General features: G+C 46.4%; 3 non-coding genes and 1 pseudogene across 3 annotated transcripts; 2 read left to right on the top strand and 2 right to left on the bottom strand.

Annotated features, from left to right (window-relative positions):
- The first annotated feature begins 1,750 nt into the window (after window positions 1–1,750).
- trnai-aau (transfer RNA isoleucine (anticodon AAU)) lies at window positions 1,751–1,824 on the top strand. The gene has a single exon. It is a non-coding gene; the product is annotated as a tRNA-Ile (tRNA).
- Window positions 1,825–2,350: 526 nt separating this feature from the next.
- trnap-ugg (transfer RNA proline (anticodon UGG)) lies at window positions 2,351–2,440 on the bottom strand. Its single transcript is given in 2 exon segments — window positions 2,351–2,386; window positions 2,405–2,440. It is a non-coding gene; the product is annotated as a tRNA-Pro (tRNA).
- Window positions 2,441–10,528: 8,088 nt separating this feature from the next.
- Window positions 10,529–10,622, top strand: trnay-gua (transfer RNA tyrosine (anticodon GUA)). The gene is made up of 2 exons: window positions 10,529–10,565; window positions 10,587–10,622. It is a non-coding gene; the product is annotated as a tRNA-Tyr (tRNA).
- Window positions 10,623–14,847: 4,225 nt separating this feature from the next.
- Window positions 14,848–16,704, bottom strand: LOC137336095 (zinc finger protein 84-like; annotated as a pseudogene).
- Window positions 16,705–21,896: the final 5,192 nt, after the last annotated feature.

Genomic DNA, 21,896 nt, shown 5'->3' with positions numbered 1-21,896 from the left:
TGTACACTACCTATTTCCAGTCACCAATATTAGCCTTTCTTTACTAAATTCGTTTACAATGTACGACTTGTTTTTTCAAATAATACTTTTCAGAATTAGTTCATCTGAAGCTGCATTGGCATCTGTCTCGGCATCGTCAGAGTATACAAGCTACCATAAGTATATTTTACTCACATTGCTGTTTTCTTTCACTGTGAGGGCGAAGAGGCAAAAATGTGGAGAAATTAGTTACGAATTTATCAGCTGGGTTGCGCCTTTACTTTTCCGACCGTCTCAATCTTTTTTTCCCATTACCTTTCCCTGCTGGTGTTGCAGGTTCGATCAGCCTTTACCGTTCCAGGAAGCCTGAGAAGTCCATCAGGGGACAACATGGAGACAAGAGACAAGGAGAGATCGAGAGATTCATGTCAATAAAGTCGCTTATAAATGGGTGGTTCTGCAAAGTAGCAGAATTTTAGTTGCAGATTGGGCAAGATTCTTTCTTGTGTATTTGAATTTTGCAAGAGTACATTGGGCACCCAATTAAAAGCGCCGGCCACGCTCGAGTATCTCTCATGCTCTGAGAGAGATAAATGAAGTGAATGAGATCCAGTTCATTCATTTGAGCATTGAACGGATCTTCAAACAATAATTCAGCGAGCAGAAATCAAACCTGCGAAGGAAAACTCCATTTGATCTTGAATTTAACGCTTCAACCACTCGGCGATCGCAGCGGCACATGGCAGTACTTGCATGGCTGTCGATGCCACTTTAAACTGCCAGTTGCTTCAAACGATGCCCGATTGACCGGCGTTGTCTTGTAGCTTTCCCAGCAGCTTCATTTGATTCGGTGGGTCAAGTTTGGGAAATTGAATGATTTTCACTGGCAGCTTGTGGTAGTATATTACCTCATTTTCATTACCGGTAATGAACCACTGCAGCCACTGCAGAATTCGGTGCCACCCACAGCCGATCGGCCATCCTTTCAGACCTCTTCTATCCATCCAATCACGTTTTCTATTCCGATGTAGAGAAATGTCGAGTTGCACACTAACTATTTCCTCCGTTCTCTTTCGCAAACATATCACTGAACCAAACTTCACAAGTCACTCAGGAAAAATAATTCAGTTCAAAATCATTAGCTTCCGAAGGACCTGCGAGGACAGACTGACCAAACCTGCGTTCAGTCGTGAAGCTTGTGGGTGTGTTGTGATCCTAAGGGACAGAGACAGGCCTGCGACACAGAGCGATGGCAGGAACTCAGAAATGTGGCCATAAATGGGCAGACAGTCAGTCACAGTCATTGATTCGGACACACTGCCAGGTCGTTGTTCAGTCAGTCGCGGAGCGAGGCCTGCAGCCAGCAAACAAAAAGACTGGCCTGAGAATAAGGCAGAGACCCAATCAGACGGATAAACAGACAGACATCTGACACAACGTCAAAACGCAGCGTGATCGAATCACGTTGCGGTGATATCATTTTCACAGTCGCTCAGGGTCCTGCCCACAGGTTTTATCACGGGGCAGTGTTTTATGGATGGGCTGTTCATTGTTGGTAAAATAATATTGATCGGAATTTAATTTGTTACATTAAAGTGCTCTTTGTTTGTTAATTTTCATCTACATCCTCGACAGTATATACAGAAACAAGTAACAATGTTTAAGGGATGTGATTTATTCAATATTCGTTGTAAAACCCTGTCAGATGGTGTAAAAATAAACACAAACTACCCAACACGCGGGTAAGCCCATAAAGCTAAGATGTATACATGGCCGGTTAGCTCAGTTGGTTAGAGCGTGGTGCTAATAACGCTAAGGTCGCGGGTTTGATCCCCGTACGGGCCATAAGATTCCTATTGCAATATTTTGGTAACTTTTAAAAGTTTGGCAGACTTGAGAAACAAGCGAATCCACACAAAATGTCATGAGGTCAATTTTTTGGAGCAACATCCATTAATATGTTTTCTGATCTATCTTTTTGAGGTCCAAAGTGGACGGCCTCAAACTTGCTTCCGTTGAAATCCATTTGCCGCAGTTTTGCCCATTCACTTAATCTGGTAATATCTCTCTGTAATCTCATTCTTCCATCCACACTGCTTATAATTCTGTCTATCTTTGTGTCATCGGCAAACTTGGATATGTGGTTCTCGATCCCGTCATCGAATATCAATGAGACCGCCTAAATTGGGGTAAATTCACATTCAGCTTCAATCTCCACATCATCTTGAGACATTTTATTTACTCCGTGTGTGTTGCGCCTTGGAAACTTCTGCACTTTGTCCTCTGGAGCTCAAATATAATTCAATTCGAACAACTGCAAAGATGTCAGAATCCAATTGGTGACTTTTCACTAAAAAGCAGTGAGATAACAGGGCTCGTCCGGGATTTGAACCCGGGACCTCTCGCATATTCCATTAGAAAAACGCCCAAAGCGAGAATCATACCGCTAGACCAACGAGCCGCTTGCTAGAAAGCCCTGCAGCTGGTCTAAAATTTCACCATAGTCTTCAGCCGATCGGCTATCCTTTCCAACCGCTTCTGTCCACCCAATCTCGTTTTCTATTCCTATTTGTGGAAGTGACAATTTCGAATCCTTCGCATTTGAAAATCACAGAACAATGCCTGGTGATTCCTGCCCGTTGCCAAGGCAATCACAGTGAGCAGACAGAAAGGTGTCATCTAAAAGGCCACTGAATGTACAACCCCCCCCCAAAAAAAAAGAGAGAGAGACAGAACGAAGACAGTCAATGACCCGTTATATTAAAAACAGATTACATTTGTTCGCTGGTGGGGTTACGTGTAGTGTGACATGAACCCAAGATCCCGGTTGAGGCCGTCCTCATGGGTGCGGAACTTGGCTATTAATTTCTGCTGGACGATTTTGCGTTGCCGTGTGTCTCGAAGGCCGCCTTGGAGAACGCTTACCCGAAGGTCGGTGGCTGAATGTCCATGACTGCTGAAGTGTTCCCCGACTGGGAGAGAACCCTCCTGTTTGGCGATTGTTGCGCGGTGTCCGTTCATCCGTTGTCGCAGCGTCTGCATGGTCTCGCCAATGTACCATGCTCTGGGGCATCCTTTCCTGCAATGTATGAGGTTAGACAACGTTGGCCGAGTCACAGGAGTATGAACCATGTACCTGGTGGGTGGTGTCCTCTCGTGTGATGGTGGTATCTGTGTCGATGATTAGCATGTCTTGCAGAGGTTACCGTGGCAGTGTTGTGTGGTGTCGCGGACGCTGTTCTCTTGAAAGGTGGGTAATTTTCTGCGAACGATGGTTTGTTTGAGGTTGGGTGGCTGTTTAAAGGCGAGTAGTGGAGGTGTGGGGATGGCCATAGCGAGGTATTCGTCATCATTGATGACATGTTGAAGGCTGCGGAGAACATGGCGTAGTTTCTCGGCACCGGGGAAGTACTGGACGACGAAGGGTACTCTGTTGGTTGCTTCCCGTGTTAGTCTTCTGAGGAGGTCCCGTTGCCAAGGCAATCAAAGTGTTCAGACAGAGAGGTGTTACCTACAGGGCCACCAAATGTACAAACAACAAAAAAGAAGAAAAAAAACAGAGAGAGAGAGGCAGAAACATAGAAACATCCGGAAGGAAGAGAAAGACAGCAAATGACCCGTTATATTAAAAACAGATAACATTTGTTCGCTGGTGGGGTTACGTGTAGTGTGACATGAACCCAAGATCCCGGTTGAGGCCGTCCCCATGGGTGCGGAACCTGGCTATCAATTTCTGCTCGACGATTTTGCGTTGACGTGTGTCTCGAAGGCCGCCTTGGAGTACGCTTACCCGAAGGTTGGTGGCTGAATGTCCTTGACTGCTAAAGTGTTCCCCGGCTGGGAGGGAACCCTCCTGTCTGGCGATTGTTGTGCCGTGTCCGTTCATCCATTGTCGCAGCGTCTGCATGGTCTCGCCAATGTACCATGCTCTGGGGCATACTTTCCTGCAACGTATGAGGTAGACAACGTTCGCCAAGTCACAGGTTGTATGAACCGTGCACCTGGTGGGTGGTGTCCTCTCGTGTGATGGTGGTATCTGTGTCGATGATCTGGCATGTCTTTCAGAGGTTACCGTGGCAGGGTTGTGTGGTGTCGCGGACGCTGTTCTCCTGAAAGCTGGGTAATTTGCTGCGAATGATGGTCTGTTTGAGGTTGGGCGGCTGTTCAAAGCTGAGTAGTGAAGGTGTGGGGATGGCCATAGCGAGGTGTTTGTCCTCATTGATGACATGTTGAAGGCTGCGTAGAACATGGCGTAGTTTCTCCGCTCCGGGGAAGTACTGGACGACAAAGGGTACTCTGTTGGTTGCGTCCCGTGTTAGTCTTCTGAGGAGGTCGATGCAATTTTTCGCTGTGGCCCGTCGGAACTGTCGATCGATGAGTCGAGCGTCATATCCCGTTCTTACTAGGGCGTCTTTCAGCGTCTGTAGGTGTCCATCGCGTTCCTCCTCGTCTGAGCAGACCCTGTGTATTCACAGGGCCTGTCCATAGGGGATGGCCTCTTTGACGTGGTTCGGGTGGAAGCTGGAAAAGTGGAGCATCGTGAGGTTGTCCGTGGGCTTGCGGTAGAGTGAGGTGCTGAGGTGCCCGTCTCAGATGGAGATTCGTGTGTCCAAGAAAGAAACTGATTCTGAGGAGTAGTCCATGGTGAGCTTGATGGTGGGATGGAATTTGTTGATGTTATCGTGTAGTCTCTTCAGTGATTCCTCACCGTGGGTCCATAGAAAGAAAATGTCGTCGATGTATCTGGTGTATAGTGTTGGTTGGAGGTCCTGTGCAGTGAAGAAGTCCTGCTCGAACTTGTGCATTAAAATGTTGGCGTATTGGGGTGCGAATTTGGTCCCCATGGCTGTTCCGTGTGTTTGGGTAAAGAACTGGTTATCGAAGGTGAAGACATTGTGATCCAGGATGAAGCGGATGAGTTGTAGGATGGCGTCTGGAGATTGGCTGTTGTTGGTGTTGAGTACTGATGCTGTCGCAGCGATGCCGTCATCGTGGGGGATACTGGTGTATAGTGCCGACACGTCCATCGTGGTGAGAAGTGTTCCTGGTTCAACTGGTCCGTGGGTACTGAGTTTTTGTAGGAAGTCTGTAGTTTCGCGACAGAAGCTGGGGGTTCCCTGTACGATGGGTTTCAGGATGCCCTCGATGTATCCAGAGAGGTCCTGACCTTCAAAGCATCCTGCACGCTCTCATCCCACGTACTCCCCGAGTGGGAGACTTCTACTGCCTCCCAAAGATACACAAATCCAACACACCCGGACGTCCTATCGGATCCCTGTGTGAGAACTTCTCTGGATACATCGAGGGCATCTTGAAACCCATCGTACAGGGAACCCCCAGCTTCTGTCGCGACAGTACAGACTTCCTACAAAAACTCAGTACCCACGGACCAGTTGAACCAGGAACACTTCTCACCACGATGGACGTCTCGGCACTCTACACCAGTATCCCCCACGATGACGGCATCGCTGCGACAGCATCAATACTCAACACCAACAACAGCCAATCTCCAGACGCCATCCTACAACTCATCCGCTTCATCCTGGATCACAATGTCTTCACCTTCGATAACCAGTTCTTTACCCAAACACACGGAACAGCCATGGGGACCAAATTCGCACCCCAATACGCCAACATTTTCATGCACAAGTTCGAGCAGGACTTCTTCACTGCACAGGACCTCCAACCAACACTATACACCAGATACATCGACGACATTTCATTTCTATGGACCCACGGCGAAGAATCACTGAAGAGACTACACAATAACATCAACAAGTTCCATCCCACCATCAAGCTCACATGGACTACTCCTCAGAATCAGCTTCTTTCTTGGACACACGAATCTCCATCAAAGACGGGCACCTCAGCACCTCACTCTACCGCAAGCCCACGGACAACCTCACGATGCTCCACCTTTCCAGCTTCCACCCTAACCATGTCAAAGAGGCCATCCCCTATGGACAGGCCCTGTGAATACACAGGGTCTGCTCAGACGAGGAGGAACGCGATGGACACCTACAGACGCTGAAAGATGCCCTAGTAAGAACGGGATATGATGCTCGACTCATCGATCGACAGTTCCGACGGGCCACAGCGAAAAATCGCGTAGACCTCCTCAGAAGACTAACACGGGACGCAACCAACAGAGTACCCTTCGTCGTCCAGTACTTCCCCGGAACGGAGAAACTACGCCATGTTCTCCGCAGCCTTCAACATGTCATCAATGACGACAAACACCTCGCTATGGCCATCCCCACACCTCCACTACTCGCCTTTAAACAGCCACCCAAACTCAAACAGACCATCGTTCGCAGCAAATTACCCAGCTTTCAGGAGAACAGCGTCCACGACACTACACAACCCTGCCGCGGTAACCTCTGCAAGACATGCCAGATCATCGACACAGATACCACCATCACACGAGAGGACACCACCCACCAGGTACATGGTTCATACTCCTGTGACTCGCCCAACGTTGTCTACCTCATACGTTGCAGGAAAGGATGCCCCAGAGCCTGGTACATTGGCGAGACCATGCAGACGCTGTGACAACGGATGAACGGACACCGTGCAACAATCGCCAGACAGGAGGGTTCCCTCCCAGTCGGTGAACACTTCAGCAGTCAAGGACATTCAGCCACCGACCTTCGGGTAAGCGTACTCGAAGGCGGCCTTCAAGACACACGACAACGCAAAATCGTCGAGCAGAAATTGATAGCCAAGTTCCGCACCCATGAGGACGGCCTCAACTGGGATCTTGGGTTCATGTCACGCTACACGTAACCCCACCAGCGAACAAAAGTTATCTGTTTTTAATATAACGGGTCATTTGCTGTCTTTCTCTTCCTTCCGGATGTTTCTATGTTTCTGCCTCTCTCTCTCTGTTTTTTCTTCTTTTTGTATATTCGGTGGCCCTGTAGGTAACACCTCTCTGTCTGAACACTTTGATTGCCTTGGCAACGGGCAGTTGGAAAGACGATCTGTAATCACCAGGTATTGTTCACTGATTTATAAATGCGAAATGTCCGAGGATTTCATTTCCACATTCACCTGAGGAAGGAGGACGCCTCCGAAAGCTTGAGATTATGAAATAAAATTGTTGGACTATAACTTGGTGTTGTAAAATTGTTTACAAATTGTCAATCCCAGTCCATAACCGGCATCTCCACATCATTTTTAAACCTGATTGATGTCAAACCCGAGGGGAAAACTGGCCCTTTCTGTTGTGGCTTTAAACAGATGGAACCGTGTGGGTGGAGCAAAGATTTCAACATTTGTTCTAAAATGGATTAATTCAGGACAGACAGCAGGGATTATTGGAGGAAATAACACAGTGTAGGGATAAAATGCAATGGATGTTGTGAAGATGGATTGTTAAAAAGTGTTTGAGAAGATGCCGGACAGGAGGCTTGTTGATAAGATTAAAGCTCACGGTATTAAAGGGAGTGGGTCAGTGTGGATGGGAAGTTGGATAAAGGGCAGAGTATTGGTTAATGGATGTTTTTCAGACTGTGGGGATGTAAACAGTGGTGTCCCCCAGGGGCAGTGTTGGGACCATTGCTCTTCTCAATACAGAGCAATGACCTGGGCTTAGGTACAAGGGCATAAGATCAACATTTCCTGACAACACCAAGATAGGGAGCATTATGAACTGTGAAGAGGAATGTTAGCAACTTCAGTGTGGCATCGGAACATTAGGAACAGGAGTAGGCCATTCAGCCCCTCAAGCCTGTTCCACCATTCAGTAAGATGGGTGTCAGTGAGTATGGGGTTGGTTTGTATCAGACAGGTTAAGATTAATGTCAGTGACTGTGGTGTTTTTTTCAGAATGGAGGTGATTGGTGTCAGTGACTGGGTTCAGGAACAGGAATTCGCCATTTAGCCCCTGAAGCCAACTCCACCATTCAATTGGATCAGGACTAATCTGTACCACAACTCCATTTACTCGCCTTTGTTCCATATCCCTTGCAACCCTCAAACAACACAAATCTATCAATCTCAATATTGAAAGTTTCAATCGAGCCCCAGCATCCACAGCCTTTCGGGGAAGTGAGTTTGTAATTTCCACCTTATTTTGCTCTTAAATGACCTAGCTCTAATTTTAAGATTATCAAGAAGGTGGCAGATGGAGTACAATGTGGGGAAATTTGGAAATTATTCACTTTGGTGGGAAGAATAGAAAGCAGAATATTTTCTAAAAGCTAATATGCAGGTACAGCAAACAATTAGGAAAGCAAATAGTATGTTGGCCTTTATTGTAAGTGCTTTGAGGAATAAGAGTATGGAAGTCTTGCTGCAATTGTATAGGGCTTTGGTGAGACCACACCTGGAGTACTGTGTACAGTTTTGGTCTCCTTACCTGAGGAAGGATATATTTGATTCGAGGGGGTGCAACAAAGGTTCACTGGATTGATTCCTGGGATGAGAGGGTTGTTGTATGAGGAGAGATTGAGTAGAATTGCCCTATATTCTCTGGAGTTTGGAAGAATGAGAGGTGATCTGATTGAAACGTCTAAAATTCTTAGAGGGCTTGACAGGGTCGATGCTGAGAGGCTGTTTCCCCTTGCTGGAAAGTCTAGAACTAGGGGGCATAGTCTCAGGATAAGGGATCGGCCAATTAGGACTGAGATGAGGAAAGATTTCTTCACTCAGAGGGTGGTGAAACTTTGGAATTCTCTCCCTCAGAGGGCTGTGAATGCTCAGACATTTTTGGACACCGAGGGAATCAAGGAATCGGGCAGGAAAGTGGAGTTAAGGTAGAAGATCAGCCATGCACTGACTGTTTGGCAGAGCAGGCTCGAGGGGCCGTATGGCCCACTCCGACTCGTATTTCTTATGCCCTCTTGTTCTGGATTCCCCCTCCAGATTAAATCATTTCTCTGTATCTACCTTATTGAATCCCTTTATTATTTTAAACACCTCGATGTGATCACATCTCAATGTTCTGAATTCAATGGAATAAAAACCAAGTTTCAGCAACCCGTCCTCATAATTTAATCCTTTTAACCCCGGCATCATTCTGGTGAATCTACACTGTATCTTTCCCAATGCCGATTTATCTCTCCCTCGGTTCGGTGCCCAGTTCTCCAGGTGAGGTCTGACCAACTTTCTTTGCAACTGAAACATCACTTCTGTATTCCAACCCCACTCAAGATAAAGGTCAACATTAAATTAGACTTGTTGATTATTGTCAAGATTTGTAAGGTATTTGCAAAGGATTCGAGGGAATCTTAGAGTTGGGATTTTTCTTTATTCTGTCCACTCAAGGAGTTTGATAACAGACTTACTCCTTTGAATTTAGTGCTGGATTATTGGTCCGTGATGTGTTTACTTGTTTGTATTTTGTTAAATACATTTGCTGAGTGGATTTAAATTGAAGACGAGATTCCCAGACCTGATGCTCTATTCACACATTGAAGGTGAGAGAGATGCTGTGGGACACACGATAAGTCCAGTAGCTGAAAATGATTCACAGACTGGGTTTTGTGTTTAGTGATCCCGGGTACATTACCGATACCTTCCCTGGATCCCAAGGCTGGGAGAGGCACTCAGGAAGGACCGGGGAACTGGGACTTGGCCATGAGAGTAATTGAAGGTATGAGAACTGAAATAATCTGAAGTGAGAAAGGAAAAAATGCAGAATAATCGGTAGTTAGGACATCAATTAGTCTCTTATCTTGATTTCAGCAAGTAATTGAACCATTCTGTTTGAAACAAAGTTGATTTATTTGACATAGATCCAGAATATTGAATTTCAGCCCAGTTATAGTGGTTATTAACATCAGCAGAACCAAATCCAAACTTCCAGAATGAAGTTCTGCTGCTGAAACCCTCATCCGTGCCTTTGTTTACCTCTCGATTCGACCATTCCAATGCTTTGCTGTCCCGGCCTTCCACTTTACACCCTCCGTAAACTTGAACCCACAATCTCCAGATCAATAATCAGTCACATTATTCATTGTGTCACTGGCCCAGGCTGTGGAGAACACGGAGCAGCTCACACTCCCACAGCACTGCGGTATGAGCAGGAACCGAGTCAGCCTCAGTCATGAGCACTGGAATCCACGAGTCCGGGTGTGTCAAAGGTGCACGGTGAACAATCACCAAAGTGAAATATTTTTGCCGCTTCCCTTCCATACCTCAGCTGGTCAAGTGACAAGACTGTCGCGGAAAATAAGACAAAGTCATCCTTATGTCATTTGTTGAATTCCGGCTTGATGGAGTACGTGTGCTTTTGCAATAAGCAGCAATTAGTTCAAGGTCACTCTCTTAATTTTACACACAACTTACAGATTAACATGTTGCCATGAAAGCACAGGACGCCTCTTTTCCTTTCACAAACTTCAGAACTTTCTGTGTCTGCCCAAACAAGGCTGTTTTGCCTCTGCTCACCAGCAGGGAGTGCTTTTGAGCAACAATACTTCAAAACACTCAGCTCTCACTCTCAGGCAAAAGAAGTCTTCGATCAGCAGTGGTCTCCATGAGTCTGAACATGTCAACAGGCGCACGGTGAACAATCACCAAAGACAGTGATTTATATCTCTTCCCTTCGATAGCTCAGCTGGTAGAGCGGAGGACTGTAGTAAATTAAAGAAAATAAAGTCATCCTTAGGTCGCTGGTTCAATTCCGGCTCGAAGGAGTGAGTGTGATTTTGGAATAAGCAGCAATTACCTCATGGTCGTTCTCTGAACTTTACAGGCACCTCCCAGATTAACATGTTGCCACTGAGTCACAGGACACCGCTTTTCCTTTCTCAAACCTGAAAGCTTTCTGTGTCTGCCCGAGCACGGCTGTTTCACTCGAGCATTTGCCTCTGCTCACCAGCAGGGAGTGCCTTTGAGCAGCAACACTTCAAATCGCCCTCAATTTCAGGCAAAAAAGGTCTTCGATCAGTCAGTCAGTCAGGGCTCACGCTGCTCCCTCAAGCTCGGGCGGCTGTTGCTTTCCGGTGACCTCGTCTTCCTTCCGCAGGCTCGGGCTCTTCTCAGCATCATTCATGATTACTGTGGCTTCCCGTTCTGCTGTTCCTCACTTGCTGATACTCGATACCGCTGATTGGAGCAAAGTATTTAATATATTCAAGGAGCGGCAACCCAAGGCAAGATTTCTCTGCTGGTCGTGGAGCAGCTTGGAGGCGAGTGCGAGGCGGGAACTGTGAAGGACGATTTACAAACAGCAAACGAGGAATTAGCTCAACTGGTAGAGCGCTCACTTGGCATGTGAGAAGTAGTGGGATCATTGATTATATTCTCCACTCACCGATTGTCTTGGTGCAATTATACAGAAAGAAGTGTTGTCAGCGAGTCCATAGCCCATGTACTTCCTAAACTTTACTGTGTGTTTGAGTACAGAGAGGTCAAGGGGCAGAACATCTTTTGATGGGCTGCAGTCAGCAAAAGTTCTTGATTTTGCTCTGCAGCAAAGATGGAAAGATGAGGTGAGAGATGGAAAAAAAGCTTCGTAATCCCTGATGCCTTCTCTGAAGATTGAATTCAGGACCTTCAGATTATGACACTGATGCACTGCTTGCTGCACTCAGAAGGCACTTACCAGGTCTGGAGCCAGGCAGCACCACCAAGTTGGACAGTTTGCAAGGTATTGAAAGCAATAAAATAATGTACAGTTTGCAAAAAAATTCCCAAACCAAGTAGGAATCGAACCTCTTGCTTTCTAATCCATAATCATATGCGTTATCCATTGCACCACTAGTCACAATTATAGTGAGGAAGTAGCATTGTGAGGCAGTGAGCATGGCAGAGGTACGAAATAAATACTTTCCATCTGTCTTCACCATGGAAGAAGATGCTGCCAGAATGTCAGTAAAGGAAGATGTAGTTGAGATACTGGATTGGCTAAAAATTCATAAAGAGGAGGTACTTGAAAGGCTGGCTGTACTTAAAGTAGAAACGTCACCTGGTCCGGATGGGATGCATCCTCGGTTAGTGAGGGAAGTAACGGCGGAAATTGCAGAGGTACTGGCCATAATCTTCCAAACATCCTTAGATATGGGGGTGATGCCAGAGGACTGGAGAATTGCAAATGTTACACCCTTGTTTAAGAAAGGGTGAAAGATAAAACCCAGCGTCTACAGACCAGTCAGTTTAACCTCGGTCGTGGGGAAAGTTCCAGCAACGATAATCCGGGATAGAATTAGCAGTAACTTGGACAAGTATTAGGGAAAGCTAGCACGGATTTGTGAAAGGCAAATTGTGTTCAACGAACTTGATAGAGTTTTTTGATAAGGAGCAGAGAGGGTCGATGAGGGCAATGCAGTTGATGTGGTGTGTTTGGACTTTCAAAAGGCGTTAAAGTGCCGCATAATGGGCTTGTCATCAATATTAAAGCCTATGGAATAAAAGGGGCAGTAGCAGCATGGATACAGAATTGGCTCAATAACAGGAAACAGAGAGTCGTGGTGAACAGTTGTTTTTCAGAATGGAGGGAGGTGTACAGTGGTGTTCCCCAGGGGTCGGTGCTGGGACCACTGCTTTTCTTGATATATATTAATGACTTGGACCTGGGTACACAGGGCACAATTTCCAAACTTGAAAGTGCAGTGAACAGTGAGGATAATAAACTGTGAGGAGAAGAGTGATTTACTTCAAGAGGTTCCCAATTCGATTCGGAAATGCAGTGGATCCGTGGCTCTAAAGCAGGCGGACACCCTAAATGGGAAGATATGGAGGAAAAATTCGGATAAATGAGATGGTGGCCGGGTATGTGACGGGATATTAAAGATCTTGTGGTGGGATGTGTGATTGGTGCTCGGTGGATGGGATGCCAATCAACCGGGCTGCTTTGTCCTGGATGGTGTCGAGTTTCTTGAGTGTTGTTGGAGCTGCACTCATCCAGGCAAGTGGAGAGTATTCCATCATACTCCTGACTTGTGCATTGTAGATGGTGGAAAGGCTTTGGGGAGTCAGGAGGTGAGTCACTTGCTGCAGAATACCCAGCCTCTGACCTGCTCTTGCAGCCACAGTATTTATATGGCTGTTCCAGTTAAGTTTCTGGTCAATGGTGACCCCGAGGATGTTGATGGTGGGGGATTCGGTGATGGTAATGCCGTTGAATGTCAAGGGGAGATGGTTAGACTCTCTCTTGTTGGAGATGGTCATTGCCTGGCACTTGTCTGGCGCGAATGTTGCTTGCCACTTATCTGACCAAGCCTGGATGTTGACCAGGTCTTGCTGCATGCAGGCACGGACTGCTTCATTTATCTGAGGGGTTGGGAATGGAACTGAACCCTGTGCAATCATCAGTGAACATCCCCATTCCTGACCTTATGATGGAGGGAAGGTCACTGAAGAAGCAGCTGAAGATGGTTGGACCCAGGAGCTCTTGCAGCAATGTCCTGGGGCTGAGATGATTGGCCTCCAACAACCACTACCATCTTCCTTTGTGCTAGGTATGACTCCAGCCACTGGAGAGTATTCCCCCGATTCCCATTGACTTCAATTTTGCTGTTCAATTTTGTCCCCCATAATGAAAATTGGAACTATGTGAGCTACCTTCTAATCTCAGGGGACAATCGCTGACTCTATTGAGCTGTTGAGGATACAGGCAAGGGGCTCACAGAGCACCCGTCCCATCTCTTTAAACACCCGGGGGTGAATATCATCTGGACCTGGAGCTAAACCTATTTTAAGATTTCATATTTTATCCAAGATCACGTCCCTTTCTATTTTAATATTTATGATGTTATTGTTGACAGCACATCCCACAGCTGGAATCTGAGCATCATCCACAGGAGTGCAGACTGATGAGAAATAGTCATTTAACAGCTCTGCCATAGCCTGGGAATCTGCCCTGAACTGTCTTTCAGTGGCCCTAAACCATCTTTAATGGTCTTCTGAATCCTGATGTAGCTGGAAAGGCGTTTGCTATTATTAGCACATTTGTGCACCAGCTTCTTTTCAAAGATATCTTAGCTTCTCGAATGGCTGCTTGTGTCGCCCTCGATTGTGGGTGATATTTGTCCCAATTCTCCTGTCAACTGAATTCATCCTGATCTGACTGTAAGACAGTTCGGGGAGTCAAGAATCATTCACCGCTAGACCCACACTGACAAGTAAAACCCCAGACGGTTCCTTAGTAAGGATTCCTCTGGTTCCTCAGCATATATTTGTCAGCTATCTTACAGTCCTCTCCTGGAGGCCCCACTCCCTGAGCCTGCAACCTTCAGCAGGGTCAGTGGTGGAGTTCCACAGCGGGAGTGATCCCAGAGTAACTGTCGGGATCGCTCCCACCCTGTGGATGGTCCGGGTTGTGTATTTTTAGTGATCCTGGTGTCGAACACGCACACATCAATAAACCATGAATTCTGGAAACACACTGCAGGTCCTTCTTTATCTGGAGATCGAATGACTGTTGTATAATTGTACCAGCAGTTAACAGGCTCCTATGAACTCCTCCCTCTGCTATTTTAATGCAGACTTTAACTCATTTATTTTTAACGGGTTTATTTTAAATGAGTTAACGCCTGCCTTAAATGGTAGACTCAGGACTGTCACTCAAACAGGTTAAATCTTCATAGAATAATTACCAGTCATTTTTAGACTGGACTCCGCACGGCGACTTTGCTGTCAGAGAAGAGAGATGAGAAAGACCAAAGTGCTGTTTGCCCCTCTCAGTGTGGCCCTGAAGGACTGTGTCCAGGCTGAAGTTCTGCTCCCCCCAGATTGTCCTTTCTGAGCTCCAGTCAGGTGATGCGAAACACTCAGGTGGGAAAGACTAAAATCTACAACAAGGTGTTTAAAACAAATCTGATTTATTTAATAGATATCCAGAATATTAAACTCCAGCCCAGTTATAGGGGTTATTGACATCAGAAGAAACAAACCCCAACTGTCAGAATGAACATGGTTCAGTCCTGGATGGGATTAACAGCAGAATCCATCCCCTGCAGTCAAATGTGAACTCGCTGGTGTCTCAGCACGTGTGATGACTGAGTGAATCCCTTCCCACACACGGAGCAGGTGAACAGTCTCTCCCCAATGGGCATGTGTTGATGTGTCAGCAGTTCATTTCTGCTTTTAAAGCTCTTCTCACAGTCAGTGCATTAACAGGTCACTCAATAGTGTGAACAAGTTAATGTTTCAGAAGGTGGGATGAATTAGTGAATCCCTTCCCACACACGGAGCAGGTGAACAGTCTCTCCCCAGTGTGAGTGCGTCGATGTCTCAGCAGTTTGTTTCTGATTTTAAATCTCTTCCCAAAGTCAGAACATTTAAAGGTCTTTCATCAGTGTGAACTCGCTGGTGTCTCAGCAGGGTGGATGACCGAGTGAATCCCTTCCCACACACGGAGCAGGTGAACGGCCTCTCCCCAGTGTGAGTGCGCTGGTGTCTCACCATTTCGTTTCTGATTTTAAACCTCTTCTCACACTCAGAACATTTAAAAGGTCTCTCATCGGAGTGAACTCGCTGGTGTGACAGAAGGTTGGATGACCGAGTAAATCTCTTCCCACACATGGAGCAGGTGAACGGCCTCTCCCCAGTGTGACTGCGTTGGTGTCTCACCATTTCGTTTCTGATTTTAAATCTCTTCTCACAGTCAGGACATTTAAAAGGTCTCTCATCAGTGTGAACTTGCTGGTGTCTCAGAAGGTGTGATGAATGAGTGAATCTCTTCTTACACACAGAGCAGATGAACGGCCTCTCCCCAGTGTGAACTCGCTGGTGTGTCAGCAGAGTGGATGACCGAGTGAATCCCTTCCCACACACGGAGCAGGTGAACGGCCTCTCCCCAGTGTGAGTGCGTTGGTGCGACAGCAGATTCCTTTTGCTTTTAAACCTCTTCTCACAGTCAGAACATTTAAAAGGTCTCTCATCAGTGTGAACTCGCTGGTGTCTCAGCAGGGTGGATGACGAAGTAAATCCCTTCCCACACACGGAGCAGGTGAACGGCCTCTCCCCAGTGTGAGTTCGTTGGTGTCTCAGTAGTTCGTTTCTGATTTTAAATCTCTTCCCACAGTCAGAACATTTAAAAGGTCTCTCATCAGTGTGAACTAGCTGGTGTTGCACAAGGTATGATGAATGAGTGAATCCCTTCCCACACACGGAGCAGCAGAACGGCCTCTCCCCAGTGTGAACTCGCTGGTGTGCCAGCAGGATGGATGACCGAGTGAATCTCTTCCCACACACGGAGCAGGTGAACGGCCTCTCCCCTGTGTGAGCGCGTTGGTGTGTCAGCAGATGACTTTTGCTTTTAAACCTCTTCTCACAGTCAGAACATTTAAAAGGTCTCTCATCAGAGTGAACTCGCTGGTGTTGCAGAAGGTGTGATGACTGAGTGAATCTATTCTTACTCACGGAGCAGGTGAATGGGCTGTCCCCAGTGTGAACTCGCTGGTGTGATAGAAGCTGAGATGACCGAGTGAATCCCTTCCCACACACGGTGCAGATGAACGGTCTCTCCCCAGTGTGAATGCATTGGTGTGTCAGCAGATTACTTTTGCTTTTAAACCTCTTCTCACAGTCCGAACATTTAAAAGGTCGCTTATCAGAGTGAAATCGCTGGTGCATCAGGAGGCTGTCAGACTGAGTGAATCCCTTCCCACACACGGAACAGGTGAACGGCCTCTCCCCAGTGTGATTGCGTCGATGAATTTCCAGCAGTGAAGGATAATTGAATCCCTTCCCACAGTCCCCACATTTCCACGGTTTCTCCGTGGTCCGGGTGACCTTGTGTCTCTCCAGGTTGGACGATCAGTTGAAGCCTCGTCCACACACACAACACGTATACAGTTTCTCCCCGCTGTGAATGGTGTGATGTTTTTTCAGGCTATGTAACTGGTTAAAGCTCTTTCCACAGTCAGTGCACTGGAACACTCTCACTCGGGTGTGTGTGTCTTGGTGCTTTTCCACTCACACTGATGTTTGAAATCTTCTCCCAGAGATAGAACAGACAAACATTTCTCCTTCCACATTCAAAGGCCGATGATATTCAGGTCCTGATGAATCGAGTGACTCTGTCAGATCTTGACGTGGTCTTTGGTTTGAGTTTCCTGTCTGCAAATCCTCCCCTTCTAATAACCTGTGAAAGGAGATTATAAAAGTTATCACTGTAAGTACAGGATAAAAATTCAGATCAGATAACTCGTCGTTCTATGGAACATTCTTTCCTCTCTTATTCCTCAAAGCTGTAAATCCCCGTCCCACTAACTCTCCCTCCTCGCTGTGCTGAAATCCAAACCCATCAAATCATCTTTCAGTGGTACGAAACCATGAGTGAAAGGGTGAGAGAGTGAATGTGAGAGAGTGAGTGTGAGAGTGTGACTGTGAGAGAGTGAATGTGAGAGAGTGAATGTGAGAGAGTGAATGTGAGAGAGTGAATGTGAGAGTGAATGTGAGAGAGTGAATGTGAGAGAGTGAATGTGAGAGAGTGAATGTGAGAGAGTGAATGTGAGAGAGTGAATGTGAGAGAGTGAATGTGAGTACAGCAGTGGGCTCGATGTGGAGAATGAAGTGGGGCAGGTGGAGCATGTTTCAGTGGGGCAGCAGTGATCATAATCTCATTCGGTTTAGAACAGTTATGGAAAAGGACAAGGGACAGTCAAATGTGAAAATTCTTAACTGGAGGAGGGCTAATTTCATGAGTTAAAAAGGGATCTTGTCCAGGTGAATTGGTATCAAAAATTGGCAACAAAACAGTAATTGAACAATGGGAGGCCTTCGAGGAGGAGTGGGTTTGGTAGAGAGTAGACAGATTCCCACGAGGAGGAAAGGAATAGCATCCAAAGCTAGAGCTCCCTGGATGACGAAAGAAAAAGAGATCACCATTTCTTCTTCATTTTCCGATGCTCCCTGAATGATCACCATTTCTCCTTCATTTACAGACTCCCCCTGACTGATCACCATTTCTCCTTCATTTACCGATGCTCCCTGAATGATCACCATTTCTCCTTCATTTACAAACGCTCGTTGACCGATCACAATTTCCCCCTCATTTGCATATGTTCCCTTATCGATCACGATTTCTCCTTCATTTACAGACGCTCCCTGACCGAATACCATTTCTCCTTCATTTACAGACCCTCCCTGACCGATTACCATTTCTCCTTCATATACAGACACTCCCTGACCGATCACGATTTCTCCTTCATTTACAGACGCTCCGTGACCGATCACGATTTCTCCTTCATTTACAGACGCTCCCTGACCGATCACCATTTCTCCTTCATTTCGATACTCCCTGACCGATCACCATTTCTCCTTCATTTACAGACGCTCCCTGACCGATAACCATTTCTCCTTCATTTACAGATACTCCCTGACCGATCACCATTTCTCCTTCATTTACAGATACTCCCTGACCGATCACCATTTCTCCTTCATTTACAGACGCTCCCTGACCGATCACCATTTCTCCTTCATTTACAGATACTCCCTGACCGATCACCATTTCTCCTTCATTTATAGACGCTCCCTGACCGATCACCATTTCTCCTTCATTTACAGACGCTCCCTGAGAATTCCCAGTTTACACCGCGCATGCGCGGGGCCGCGGCCTTTCGTTCAGAGTTGGTCCGGAGCGAAACGGGAGAAACCGGAAACCGGCGGGTAGTGAGGGGGGGATAATGTTCACTGTTTTATATTCGGGTCTGGGGCCGCACTCGGGGTTTGTGAAGCCTGAGCCTGGGCCTGAGCCCGGACCCGGGCCCCGGGGTTTATTGATCCTCTTGCTCCGATCCTCTCACCTGCACCGAACGCGCTCCTCCCGCAGCCTCGACTGACCGCGCATGCTCAGGACACACTGCCCGATAATGAGTCAGACTGCGCCTGCGCGCTGTGCTCCACTGATTCAGATAGGGCACAATCTGCAACGCGCTGCATGCTGGGTGATGCAGCCGCCATTAATGATCTTAATATCAGGCCGAAAAGCAAAGACATTGGATGCAGAGAGAGCGCGTATGGATCAAGAATAATAAAATAAACTGAAACCCCAGCTCTTTGTGCCATTTAAACCGGCACAAACACACAGTGTAGACGCACCACCACTTTGGTGAACTCCAGAAAATATTTTTTAAGGTAACTTTTATTAATTTCGTGTTATTAAATGTTGCAACTCACGGGTTCAATTAATGTTTATTTTCGAACTGCACCTGAGGATGTCAGTCTCAACACTAATCCCGCCCTGGTGATAAAGGAGAGTTCCAGACCAAAAGGAGGAGCGGAAATTGACTGGAGGGGTGAGGGGTGAGTTGATCCTCCAACCAATCGGAGTGTGTGAGGGGTGGGAGTTGCGGCACCGAATGGGCGGTCTCAGCCCAGACGTCCCTCATTGTCTGAAACATAATTTTTAAAACCTAATTTATCTTAAACTTCAGGAGACAACTCGACCTTTCTGTTGCGTCTTGAAACAGATGAAACCAGATGAGGTGGAGCAAACATTTCAACATTTGTTAGAAAAACACATTAATTAAGAACAGCCAACATGGATCATTTGAGATAACTCAAGTCTGCTGATAAAGGAAATGCAGTGAATGTTGTGCCCATTGATTGCGAAAGGGTGTTTGGTGAGATGACGGACAGGAGGCTTGTTGATAAAATTAATACTTACCGTATTAAAGGGAATGAGGCAATTTGGATCGGAAGTTGTGTAAAGGACAGAAAACAGAGAGTAGTGGTTAATGGATGTTCTTCAGACTGGTGGGATGTAAACAGTGCTGTCCCCCAGGGTTAGTGTTGGGACCATTGCTCTTCTCAATATAGAGAATGTTCTGAGCTTGGGTATGTGGGACACAAGGTGACAATTTCTAGATGACGCCAAAATTGGGGCAACTGTGAAGGAGTGTCAGTGACTTCATTGTGACGTCCACGGGATAGTAAATGGGCCAGGTGGAATGTAATGCAGAGAAATGTGACGTTATGCGTTTTGAGAGGAAGAAAAATGAGATGAAATGTGCACTAAATGGTCAAAGTTTAAAAGTAGAGGAGCGGGGAGACTGAGGGTTGGAAGGTTCTAACCAATGCATTGTCTTATTAATTAACAAGTCTGAGAGTCAGCAACATTAAAGCCTCATTAAGAAATATATGAGCAAACTCTCTTCCCTCGACCATACCAGAGTAAACATGCAAATCCCCCGTGTCGACGAGATCAGTCCTCTGGATGGAACCACGGACGCCCTGAGCTTGATCTCCGGTGTCTCCAGTCCCAACTGCCCCTTACATCAGTAGCCCCTCACTTTTACACCCTGTTGTGATCCATCTCTGTCAGTGAAGCTGGAACTTCCCTAATCTGTGGTTTACAAAGACACATTGCTTGGTTCCCAGCAGTTACTTTTCTTCAGTCGTGTTCTCATGAACCCTAAACTACCCTGTTTACTGTTAATTAGAATCATAGAAGCATAGAAAATTTATGGCACAGAACGAGGCCATTTGGCCTTACGTGTCTGCGCCAGCCGAAAATGAGCCACCCAGCCGAATCCCACTTTCCAGCACTTGGTCCATAACCTTGTCGGTCACGGCACGTCAGGTGCATATCCGGGTACCTTTTAAATGAGTTGAGGATTTCTGCCTCGACCACCCTTTCAGGCAGTGACTTCCAGACACCAACCACCCTCTGGGTGAAAAATGTTTTCATCAGCTCCTCAATAATCCTTCTACCAATCATTTTAAATCTATGCCCTGCCCCTTGTTTACTGACCTCTCTGCTAAGGGAAATCAGTCCTTCTTATCCACTCTATCTCGGCCATACATAAATTTGTACACCTCAATTAAATCACTCCTCAGCCTCCTCTGTTTCAAAGAGAACAATCGCAGCCTATAAATCTTTCTTCATAGCTAAAATTATCCAGTCCTGGCAACCTCCTCGTAAATCTCCCCTGTACCCTCTCCAGTGAAATTAAACCCTTCCTGTATTGTGGTGACCAGAACTCTACACAGTACTCAAGTTGTGGACTAAACATTGTTTAATACAGTTCCAGCATAACCTCCCTGGTCTTATATTCTCTGCCGTGGCTAATAAAGGAACGTATTCCACATGCCTTCTTAACCACCATATCTACCTGTCATGCTACCTTCAGGGATCTGTGCACATGCATTCCAAGGTCCCTCACGTCTTCTACACCGTTCAGTATCCTCCCATTTATTTGTGCTCCCTTGCGTTATTTGCCGGCCCCAAATGCATTACCTCACACTTCTCCGGATTGAATTCCATTTACCACTTTTCCGCCTCCCTGACCAGTCCATTGATATCTTCCTTCACTTTCCTCCTCACTATCAACCATCCGGCCAATTTTGTATCATCTGCAAACTTCTTGATCAAGCCCCCTACATTTAAGTCCAAATCATTAATAAACATCACAAAAAGCAAGGGACCGAGTACTGAGCTCTGCGGAACCCCACTGGAAACAGCCTTCCAGTCATAAAAACACCAGTCGATCATCACCCTTTTCTTCCTGCCACTGAGCCAATTTTGGATCCAACTTGCAACTTTGCCTTGGATCCCATGGGATTGTACCTTTTTGACCAGTCTGCCATGTGCAATCTTGTCAAAACTCTTGCTAAAATCCATGTAGACTATGTCAAATACATTACCCTCATCGACTCTCCTTGTTACCTCCTCAAAAAATTCAATCAAGTTAGTCAGACACGACCTTCCCACAACAAATCCACGCTGACTGTCCTTGATTACTCCGTGCCTTTCTAAGTGATGGTTTATCATGTCCCTCAGAATTGATTCTTAAACTTGCCCACCAACGAAGTTAGACTGACTGGCCTGTAATTACTCGATCTGTCCCTCGGTCTCTTTTTAAACAATAGTACAACATTAGCAGTCATCCAATCCTCCAGCACCACGCCTGTATCCACTCAGAATTGGAAAATGATGGTTAGAGCCTCCGTTATTTCCTCCCTTGCTTCTTTTAACACTCTGCGATACATTTCATCCCTCTCTGATGATTTATCTACTT

This window comes from Heptranchias perlo, chromosome 20 (genome assembly GCF_035084215.1).
Source record: "Heptranchias perlo isolate sHepPer1 chromosome 20, sHepPer1.hap1, whole genome shotgun sequence".
Lineage (NCBI taxonomy): Eukaryota > Metazoa > Chordata > Chondrichthyes > Hexanchiformes > Hexanchidae > Heptranchias > Heptranchias perlo.
The sequence above is the reverse complement of the archived record's forward strand: the minus strand, read 5'-3'. Positions and strand labels throughout refer to the sequence as shown.